Source organism: Molothrus ater, chromosome 15 (genome assembly GCF_012460135.2).
Source record: "Molothrus ater isolate BHLD 08-10-18 breed brown headed cowbird chromosome 15, BPBGC_Mater_1.1, whole genome shotgun sequence".
NCBI classification, from domain to species: Eukaryota; Metazoa; Chordata; class Aves; order Passeriformes; family Icteridae; genus Molothrus; species Molothrus ater.
This window is the reverse complement of record NC_050492.2, coordinates 2,684,137-2,695,771: the sequence shown is the minus strand read 5'-3', so window position 1 is coordinate 2,695,771 and position 11,635 is coordinate 2,684,137. Positions and strand designations below refer to the sequence as shown.

Sequence of the window (11,635 nt, the reverse complement as noted above, 5' to 3'; positions counted from 1 at the left end):
GATTTCCTCTGCTCCTTTGCACCTTTTCTCTTTTCACTGCTCTGAAAACATCACTTGCCAACTCCTCCATAGAGATCAGATGGAAGAACAGGCCAGGGCTGAGGGAAACTTTTGCTTCCCAGTTAGCCTATAATGTATTTTCAGTTTAAGTGGTGGAAATGTCACTGGCTCTGTTTTGCAGCATTCACTCAAGTGGAATTAATGCTTCTTGTTAGTGATAATATGACTTAATCAGCTTAATTACTTTGAGACATAAGTAGACACCTTTGTGTATTGAATAACTTATGACACACTGGACCAAAAAGCACGAATGAAGGCTTTGAAAATAAATTAAATATGACCCCTAGTGCAGCCTGCACTCTGACTAATGATTCTTCTCCCATGAAATTCAATGACTTACAAATCTTACATTTGAATAAATGATACATTTTTGCATGTTTTAAACAATAGCAGTGATTTTTATTTCAGTGTTCAGGATTCAGAGTGCTCCTCCAGCGCCAGCAAGAAAGGCAAACAAGCTCATGTTAAACGGATTGAAAAATAAAACATTTGTGCAGTCAACTATCAGAAATACATTCAGAGGATCTGCAGGCATTCCTGATGAGATATTTATTTTAATTCATTGCTAGGAATATCTGCAACAACAGGTGAAAAATACTGCATCAGAAGAAATTGAGAGAGAACAAAGATTCCCAGAAGGTTCACTAAGGTCTTCACATCCAATCCGTCCATTTCAATGATGTCTACAAGAGAAAATATCATTAAATAGCTCCAGAAGTCTCTTATCATACATTTTGCCTTCATAGAAAATAAATCACACAAAGGAAATAGAAGCAGGAAAAGCAACCATCAATCAAGAAAATTATTATGACCATTTGTAGGATTTCTGATAGGCCAGGATGCAGAGACTCTCTGATAGCAGGCTGCATGGGAAATAGAAAAATTGGGGTTAAACTGTTACATGAACCCAGAGAAAAGATGAGCTGTCTGAATTTGTTCTGTTCTATTGCAGTGAGTCACCCAATTTCTGTGTCCAAATTTTCCTCTAGAAAGCACTGGAGTTCAGCATGGTGCAGACAATAACACAGAGATTCTTCCAGCCCAAGTATATCTGAAATTCAGAGGTTAGCTTAGACTGTGGCATCACAGGGGAGCCTCACTGGTTTGATGAGTTTACTTTTAAGTCCATGTCCTTATTTCTTGGTATTTTAGCTGACAGGAATTTTTTTCATACTGCCGAGGGTGAAGGCTGGGGACTCTAGGATTAATTTGTCACTGCTCTTGCTCTGCAGTTGTTCAGTCTCTATTGACTAAATCTCCAAAGCTCCCCAGAGTGCAGATGGAACATATCCACACAGGGATCTAAATGTAAGGAGTTTAATCTGGGGTTGAATCCCACCTGTAGGATTCAATCTTGTCCCCACTTTCCTTCTTGATCTTCCTTTAATATCATTTAGAGGAGACACGCCCAGCACCCCTCTGACATTAGCTTTTTATCAGAGATCAGAGGAAAAGATTTACCATTTGAGTATCTCCTTACAGACCAAACTTCAGGAATGTAATCCTGAAATTAGTTCCTACAAGTGAAATTTATCTTTTTCCTATTTCTAGGAAATGCCATGTTATAATCCACTTGCTTACCTAAACCACCTCTTTGTCTTAATCTCCCCCTGCAGAACAGCCTGACAGCTGCCCCAGAATGTAAGGAGATCATCAAAGGGATGATCATCTGGGGCTGAATCCTTTCCCCACGTTCCCCAAGAGTCCTCTTGGCTCCTTGTGCCACATGACACGAACCATTTAACCCCTCAATGCCCATCAGATATCACACACTCTGATGGTTGTGCTCCTTTGGTATCCGAGCAGCCTCCAGCAGGCTCCTGCTGTCACTTCAGGACCCACCTTCTGGCCTCTTTTTTGCATCTTTTTGTGTCCAAATTTCATATCTGCTGTAGCTCCCCTGTGCATTTCAACCAAATCTGACCCTGCTTTGAGCAGAAGCCCGACCCAATCACTTCCAGTTTTGCTCTGCTTTTCCTGTGTATCCATAAAGATCCACAAAGATTTGGCTGCAAACTCCCAAATCCCTGGTGAGATGGTGCCCCCTCCATGTTACCCACAGCTCCACCAGCACCCAGCTGGGACAGGACCATCCATCTGCTGTGCTTGTGCCTCCTGAGCCCTGCTGCGCCCAGCCTTGTGTGTCCAAAATCCACACAGGGAATCTCAGGGACCAGCAAAACACCCCCAGTCTTGCAAGGGAGGAGCTGGAAGTTCATTCCTGCTCCTCCTCTCTTGGAGATGGGCAGACAAATCACACACTCTTTTTTTTTTTTTTTATTAATGCTATCTCTTCTTTAAATGATAAAAATGAATTTAAAACATGGATGTGAGCTGCAGGGATCTTCACAGCACACAGTGGGGACCCTCGTGCCACCTCCCCAAGCTTTCCTGCCTGGTTGCTGAAGGTATTAGGAAGGAAGACCACTCTGGGAGCCATTTCTGAAGAGCTTGATTCTGTTGGCATGGGGAATTTTTTTCATAAAGAAAAAACGGCCTCTAAATGCAAATGGGGAATGGAGATGGAGTGGGAAATAAGCCCAGCAAAAAATCATGGAAGTTTTTGCTGCCTGCAAGTGGAATTCAACTGAAAAGGGGGGGAGGGAGAGGAAAGGAAATTGAAAGAGCCTCCTCTCTGCACAGATTGCATTGCTGGAGAAGCTCTGAGTGTTGCAAGGTATAATAGTTGTCTGCTCAGAGGTTCCTTCCCGGGGGACTTTCCCTGGGGTAGTTTCATACATTTATCCCTGACTCCTGGCATCTGCATAACACGCTCACAGAGAGAGTTATTAGTTTAATTTTCTTGTGAATTACAATGGAGGCAGAGAGAATTAGAAAATACTTTTTTTTTTTTTTATTATCATTACTTTTTGTTTTCCAGTTGAGAGACTGTAAATGAGGCTATTCATCCTGCTAACATCAGTAGGGACCCAAACCCAAGTCTTTCTGGGGTAATTGGTTTCTGATGAGCAATCACTTGTAAAACCAATAGCAAAGGCAAGAACTGAAATATAAATTCTCTCTTTACATGCTGAGCTTTTCATTAGGATTGTATGTCTGGCTTCTTTCTGGGATTCAGTGGAAAAGCCATGAAGTGGTAAACAAGGCAGTGGTATAAGCCTGATAAGAAGTTTGTACTAACAGAAAAATTGGGAAAGCAGCATTGTCTGATGTTCTCCAGAACAAATAAAGCAGCTACAGAATCCCCCAGGCTGCAGCTTTCTAGTGAGCCCTTTGGAACTGGGCCCTGGACAGAGAGAAGAGACAGCAGATCATCCTGTGGGGCAGACCTGAATGTGCTTTTGTCCAAAAGAGACCAAAATGATGAGGAAAGGAAAAAAAAAATTAAAGACCAAGGACAGTTTTCTATGCTGCAAGTCTGACTAGGGTGTCTGATGGAAATGTGCAGCCCCTGACATCCTGCAGTTTGCAAAATACAGGGGACAGTAATGCCCGGATTTGTTGCAAGGGCTGAGCCTGTGAGTCAGGCTCCAGGGTTTTTTTCCTTTCCTCCCAGTTACTAGTGAGGAATCTGCTAATCTGCACTGGCTTTTTTTTCCCTGATGAACCTCAGGGTGCTTAAGGCTTGATTTATTTATTTATTTTGGTGGCAAATTAAGCATCAGTCTGGATGCAGCTCTCAGTGCTTTCTAGGCTGGGGCTGTGGTGCTGTCATTCATTGGCTTAACTGGATTGCTTGCTGCTTTATGGGGTTTTTTCCAGTAAAATCTTTTGGCACACATACAGCTGGTTGTTGCCTTAAAGATGAGCAGAGAGCAGCAGGCTTGACAAAGACAGGGAACATTTTTAAGCTCATGTACACAAAAATGCCTCTGAAACAAGAATGATGTGGACACATCTCCATCAAAACAAACCAAGCAAAACCCTTCAAATAAATCCTTTTTTTTTTTCAGCTTTCAAATGCTGAAAGCTGATCCCAAAGAAACAAACAGTAAAATCACTGATTGGATTCAGTCCCAAGGAACCTGCTGTGAGCAGAGGAAGGGGACACAACATGACACACCAAGTATTGCCCAGAGATCTCTTCTAAACACAACTATTCTGGCATTCTGTGCTGACAGGTTTTGCTTTCATTAACCCAAAATAGCCAAACACATTGCTGTGACCACAGCAAGAAATGAGGCAATTTGAACACTTCCATATTTGCATCACATTTGTGTACAGTTTGTACACATTTGTGTAGCTCAGGGCAAAATTTTGCAGAATTATCAAGCAAACCTGTCCTGTTTTTTGTTTGTCTCAGTTGGAGCCAGGCTTCCCAGGAATCTCCCAAAGCCTGGATGTGCCCTGCACCAATCATGTCTCCTATTACTTGCACACCCATTACTTGCACACCCAGTCTACTGACTGACCCAAATTTTTGGCCTCCCACCTCAAATACAGGGCAATGTAATTTTGGTATTGCTTGGGCAGAAGAAAGTGTCTCTGTGATACTGCCAGGATCATTCATCTGAGTTTAAACACTGGAAATTTTGGGAATATGAGGGAGAGGAGAGGAGAGGAGAGGAGAGGAGAGGAGAGGAGAGGAGAGGAGAGGAGAGGAGAGGAGAGGAGAGGAGAGGAGAGGAGAGGAGAGGAGAGGAGAGGAGAGGAGAGGAGAGGAGAGGAGAGGAGAGGAGAGGAGAGGAGAGGAGAGGAGAGGAGAGGAGAGGAGAGGAGAGGAGAGGAGAGGAGAGGAGAGGAGAGGAGAGGAGAGGAGAGGAGAGGAGAGGAGAGGAGAGGAGAGGAGAGTTGTAGCTAAGACTGTAGTGTGATTTAAGACATGTGGAAGAGGCCCAACTGGTCATAGCAATTTTCCAAACTGCCCAAGTCTCTGCAATCACTTATAATTCAACCATTTCTGTCTAGAATATAGACAGAGGTTTGTACCAGATTTGTACCTTAGAGAAAACTTCAATGTCTTCCTGTCAAACTGTACAAGGACAACATGCAGAGCCTGGCCCTGCATCACTACCTGTGCCTGTTTAGAAATCTGTACAGGTAGAAGCAGTCTGCAGAAAATGAACATTTTTTCCTACTTGGAATAAGTGCTGCAGGAGCCCCAGCTCCCCACCCCTTTCCCTCTTCCCCAGACATTTCCACATTCCCTTTCCCTGGTGACAGCTGAAGTTGCCAATTGAGGTCTCTCCTGCAAGTTTATCCAGCTGATCTTTCAGAGGATGATTCCATTTGGTCTTTATGGATGTTTCTCCCTCCAAGTGATGAATAGTACAGCTGAGCCTTTCATTCACAAGGCAATTATGATGGGAACAAAGGGGGGAAATGTAGGAGGTGAATCCTTACAATTTTAGTTTGGTTTGTTACAAGGTTCTAATTGTAACACTGTTATTTTGGTTGTTCTTGTATTTCCCTTTTCTTGAGTTTATTAATGAGAAGGACCAGAAATAAGCAAGACAGCATCAGATCACATCATTACATCATTCCCTTAAAATATGTGTGTGACTAAGGAAGATTTACTTACTGTGCTGACAATTTGTCAGTGACAGAAAGTGGTGAGTGATTGAAGAATGTTGATCAATCCAGAAAATGATTTGTTGCTGTCTCAGGTTTTGCTCATTCTTTGCTTTATTCTGGGACCTAGTAAAACTCATCGAGGATGTAAGCATTTGGAAGGCCTGTGAAAGAAAAAGGAGATGGCTTTCAGGACCTGCACAGCTGGTGTACAGCAAAGGGAGAGAAAAGAACTACAGGTAGAGATTTGTCTAATTTAAGCCAACTCTAAGAATTTCTGCCATTGGATAATACTTGTAGTTGTTATTGTAAAAACAAGGAAAAAAGGATGGACAAAGCATTAAAACCTGGATTTAAAAGCTACTATCTGGCCAGGAAACCTGTGCCAGTGTCGGAATTTCCCTGCACTTCCTTTCTGGTGGACATTTCAGGGAACCTGAGGCATTAGGGGAACCTCTGGATAAGAAATGAAATTGCTGTGGGTTCTGGGTGCAAGGTATTAGAGGGATTCTGCCTGAAACTGCAAAGAGCTCAGTCTCTGCCAGCCCACAGCCCCCCCTTGCATCCTCTCCTCTGGCCATCTTAACAACCCCCTCAGCTTTTATACCCTGATTTCCCTTTCCATCATTTCATGCTGCTCTCCCCTCTTGCTGTAGAGCAAGGAGGAAGGAACTATTTCTCCTGCAACCACATCATTCTCTGACTTTATTTACAGAGGCTGAAATGAAGAAAACTCCCCCCCGCACTAAATCTATTTGGCTTGGTGAAGGCAAGGAAGTGGAATTATATTGCAAATGTCAAGGGCTATGAAAAATGTAACAGACTTTAATATTCTTCTGCTGTTATTGCTGAGAGTGTCTCTCACCTGCATTCACAGAAAGTGAAGTGCCTTTTACCACTGAGCAGAAATGATTGCCTATTTTTATTTTAAAGCTACACTGTGGCATGTGTCCTAATAATAAATGCATTTTCCCTCCAAACTCTCTCTTTAGCAATTAACCTTCAGCCTCAAGACTTAATTTTAGCCGTGAGCCTTTAGGGTCAATCCCTGCCTCAGGCTCCAATAAACTCCAGCCCCAAATATCCTGTTACCTATGCCTTAAAAGTGATTCCTGCATTCCTAATTACAATCGCAGCCCCTACCTTCCTTGATACCTGATGGTAGTTGGTGCTGAGCCAGGCATTTGGATGCTGCTTTGAAGATGTAAAACATTTACTGTGCCTCTCTCCATAGCTCACTTTCCCGTGGGGCTGTGTTTCAAGGTAAGTGGTTTGCATAAGAACCCTCAGAGACCTACATTTAGTTTATTCAGTAGGATAAACAACCTGCTGCTTTTGTGCTTCTCCCTACAGAGCAAAGAAAAGCCCATTTTATACATTAAAATTGAACACAGCATTGCTGAAAGGTCTGTGATGGCTTTTTCTGGAGCTCGGAGCATTTTATCTTGCTCCAGGAGGGGTCTCACAGGGCATAAGCCCTGTATATCTCCTTGTACATCCCCCTCCTGAAATTACAAATACTCCTCTCTTCAGACCCTGTGTTGGTGAGGAAGAAGAGGTTACCGGCCCTCAGCTCTGCCTGTCTCACTGCCTGAACTGCCCAAGGCGGGGGGAGTTCGTGTCGAGCGTTTTTTCACGATGATGTTTTAATTTCACCTGGATGCCGCAATCCCCGCAGCTCCGGGATGGGGAACCTGGCTCTTCGCGGCCCAGTTAGCACAACCCTTGGAATTAAAGGGCGTAAGTCCCTGGTGTTTCACTGGGAATCACGACACGTGCCAGACCCTGGCGAGCCGAGCACCGGCAGCACCGGAGGGCCCGTCCGTGCAGTGCCGGGGGGAAGCGGGGCAGCCCCGGCAGCACAGAGCCCGGTTCTCCCGGGTACGGGGCTGGGAGACCCAAACCAAGGCTGGCATCGGGCCACGTTTACTTATCAGACACTTACACCCTGAATTAGGACGGGGACACGCACACGAGGATGTCACCCTTTCCCTCCTTGGAGGGTCGGTGCTGGTAAGGCACAAAGAGGAACGGTGGAAGATAAACGAACAGCTCCCCCCCCCCGCCGGGATTTGAGCAATCAGGAAATATAATCTGAGCTGGAAAGTGCCCGAGCATCTGTTGGGTTATTAATAAATTGTATGCAATCTGTCCGGGATGAAGCTCGGGACGGAGGGGAACCATCTGCTCCCGAGGGGCAGCTCTAATGGTGTCTGGGGAATGAACTCGGCAAATGGAAAGCAGCGGGATCGGCCAGCCGGGCTCTCGCAGCGCCCGGTCCCCGCACGGCTTTTCCAGGGACGGACAACGCGGAGCTTCCCTCACCCCCGGGACAGGACCCGCACGGATCCGCAAAGAACGGGGGGATTCAGGCCCAGCGTGGGTGTTCATCATCATCTCTGCAAGCCTCGTAGGCTCGGCCAGCTCCCTGGGAACTCGGGCTCTTTTCCGAGATCCTTTCCAGAGAGTCCTGCCCCAGAGAAACTCTGCTCCCAGGCGCTGTCCAGCCCTGGGCGGGATCCCCGACCTCTCCCGCTTTTCCTGTGGGTCAGTGCTAATTGCAGCCCATAAATACTGTTCTCCACGTTTTATCCTCCATCTGTAAGGGTGCCTCATGTGTTTTCTCGGGGGATTTTCAGCTGAGCTCCTCCCCGCGCTGACAGCGAAGGAGCGGGCAGGGCAGAACCCCCTCAGCCCACGGCCAGGGCTCGGTGCCCGCTGTGTCCCGGGAAAACCGGGACTCCCTGGGCCACTGCCAATGTCTGAGTGTCATTTATGTTAACTGAGCAAGGCCGGGAGCGTGGAGCGCTCATCGCATGAGCTCTCATCGCGGAATAAGCAACCAAAATGTTGCTTGCTGAAGGACATCTCTGCCTGCCCGCAGTCCGTGGGAGCAGACGTGCCTTCCCTTAGAGGGAGAATCCAGGAGCGGCCACCAGGCAGGCACCATATCCCTACAGCTCTTAACACGTGAGAAAGTCCTGGCGGCTTCCATAAACCGCACACAGCGGAACTCAGCCGAAAAAAGGATGCTTGAGGACGGCACTTCGAGCGACAGGAGAGAGACAGCGAGGGAAGAGCCGCTGCCCGCGGGGGATGAGCGAGAGCCGGGACCCGCTGGGGCGAGCTCCATCTCTCTCCAGCTCCATCTCTCGCCAGCGACGCCGATCCCGGAGCTGCCGCTGCCGGTGGAACGGAGGCTGCCGGGAGCTTCCGGCGGGGCGGGGCGGACGGGGGAGGTGGAGGGAAGCGGGTTCCGCCCCGGCACCGAGAGGGCTCCGTGCAGGCCCGGGACGGACGCACTGCCTGGGGAGTGGCTTCACAGTGGCTGTTAGTGTTTTATTATTATTAGATTTTATTTTATTTTTTTGTATACTTTATTAACGCGCATTCCGATTGGTGCCGCTCTTCTCTTCCTCCGGATTAAGGCGCGGAAACCCGGCCAAGCCGGGAGCTGGGCCTCTGCGGAGGGAATGAAGGAGCTGACAAGGCACTGAGTCCCCCGGGAGAGCGGGACAGCTCAGGGCCGACCGCGGGTCCGGTCATCGGCACCGCCAGCAGCTTCCCGAAGAAGGTCGGACTTCAGCTGTGCCAGGCCCCGGAGACAGAAGGGGAAGGGGACGGATTTTTTGTCCATTCCCCGCTCTCTGGGCCTGACCCCTTCTGTTCGGTCACTGCTGCAGGTGATGTGCAGAAGCGAAGACGAAACCCCGTGCGTGGGTGCTCCGGCCGCTGAGCCACCACGGCATCTCCTTCCTCGTGCCCCACCCGCATTGTCCAGGGAGGAATGCCTCGCTGAAAGACCGATGGGACCCTGTGAGCAGCCCTTGTCTTGGTGCTTAGGGTACTCTTGAATGGTACAAGAGCTTTCGGCCTCAGGAGGCTTTGAAACCGGACCCGGCTTTTCTATGCGGTGCTCTAAGCGCTAAACTGCGCCAAGGAGGTGAGAACGACACAAAGGCAAATCCCACGGTGCGAGTTCGGGACTCGTCTGCCCTTCTGGAGGGAACGGGCTTTTCTTTCCAGATCCTCGTCGGCGGAGAGAGTCGCCCTGAGGCTCCCTGATGTGGAGCTGCTGTGCGGTGCTTTCCATCCTGGCGTGGTGGGGCTGGAAGTGTCCTGTGTGACGGGAGCGATTCTGTCGGAGCTGCTGCTTTTCCTTCTCTTGCCAATTCTCCATGTCTTGTCTCCGAGTGTAACTGGAGTAACGATCTAATTTCAGCGGGGTTCTAAACAGAGCATTCCAAACACCCCTGGAAAAGTCTGTGTGTCTCTCCGCTCTCTAAAGAACAATAGGAGACGAACCTTTTGACTTGTGTTTGCCTCTGGGCTGTACTTGCTTCTCTATGAGTCCAGTGGTGAGTCCCTGAGCTCTGATGGGTGCTCTGAATTTGGAATGTCGAAACACGTTATTTTTCAGGACTTTAACTCGGCTTTCATCCGTTCCTGCCTAATGGAGGAGGCTCAAGTAACGCTCAGGCGCTTGTTGGGCTTTCAGGGTGTTAAGATGAGTAGTTTATACGGATTTTTTCTACAGATCCTCTCTGTAGATCACCATTCCTCACATCTCGCTGCTTAGTCAGAAGCACTGGGAATGGTCCGAGGCTGACCAAAGTTGAATTAGCTAAACCAAGCCTTCCACTATCTCGGGTGCTTTTTGCAGGATCATTTCAGCTTTTTCTTAGCACCTTTGTGGGTTCCTCTTATAGGTGCAGGTGGTATAAAAGGCACTTAGTTGTGCATCTGTGGTAGTAGTGCAATGCTACAATGCCTAAGGATTCGCCCATGTCACTCCCTACCCCACTGCTACTCGGGTAGTAGCTGGATTTCATCAGTGTGAGAATCCCGCACGGACTGCATCTGAATAAGCAAGAAACAACTCTTCCTGTAGGTGATCTTGGAGTCTTTGACTCTGTCTTCGCGTTTAGAAACATTTTTATTTCTAGCTAAGCTCAGATATTTGGCGTTGTGGAACCATTTAGTGAAGCTGCTAGTTGGTGGATATGAAAATTATATAGACAGGCGTTCAGACCAAAATAAAAAGGACACCGTGTCCTATGTCCTCGACGTCAGTGTTTGTCACCTCATTAACAGCTGTTTTACTGATGCAAAACATCCTACTACATTTTGCATACAGCAAACTTAAATTAGTACGGCTCTTAAGATACTTGTAGATCGAATTTGCTGACATCGGCATTAGATTTTCACCTCCATGAACACAGCATGAAATATTTCTCCAGAGAAGACCTACTTATTCCAGGTAAGTGAATTAATTTAGCGAACAGAAACAGGTAAGTAGCGGAGAAAACTTCAATCAACTGAAACAAACTCGCCATAAAAATAAAAACCAACCGAACAAACCAAAAACCTAAAACATAACCAAACTAAAAACGCAAACAAACAAACAAAAAAAACACCAAAAGCCAAAATCTGTCCTGCTTAAACACCTCTTGTCCTGGATTCACATGGAGCAAACATGATTGATTTGTTGACAGAAGATCATCCCCAGCATCTCTTCCTATCCACGAGTCAAGACAGTGATCTCTACCCAAACCGTTACTTCCTTTTGCTACAGAAATTAAAACAAACTGCCAGAAAATTCCAGGAAATTCACGAGTTCCTGAACGTGTCTCCAGATCAACCTGACAAAAATTGTGCTGTGCAGGATTTTCTGGCCAGTCCTCTGTTATGAAAAAGATCAGTTTTGTTGTCTGCACCTGGAAAAAGTTAACAAATGGTGTTGTACTTGATAGAATGGATTTGTCTGTGTCTGTTTACCTGTGGTCCATGGTAAGTAGAGTGTGAATCTGCAAACCTAATCCAAGGAGAGAAGGACAAAACCCGTGTGGATGTTAGGAATGAGAAAAGGATGTGCTAATGGGTTTAGTAAACCCGAGCCCTCGGCGACAGCAGTGCCTGCCAGAGGCTCCTTTTGCTGTTTACCGTGGGCTGCTCCAGAGAAGCGCTGGAGGGGAGGAGCACTCTTCATCTTCACAGCCTAGTTCCACCAGGATTTGGGATATGAAACAAACTGTCTGACTGTCTTCCTCGGGGAAAAAACCCTGTTGCTGATTGTGATACGAAAATACAGGTAAGTTACAAA

The 11,635-nt window shown here is 47.0% G+C and overlaps 1 long non-coding RNA gene across 1 annotated transcript; it reads right to left on the bottom strand.

Annotated features, from left to right (window-relative positions):
• Positions 1 to 427: 427 nt before the first annotated feature.
• LOC118691977 (uncharacterized) lies at positions 428 to 6,031 on the bottom strand. The gene is made up of 2 exons (XR_004981105.2): positions 5,543 to 6,031; positions 428 to 743 (listed from the first exon to the last, which is right to left on the bottom strand). It is a non-coding gene; the product is annotated as an uncharacterized LOC118691977 (long non-coding RNA).
• Positions 6,032 to 11,635: the final 5,604 nt, after the last annotated feature.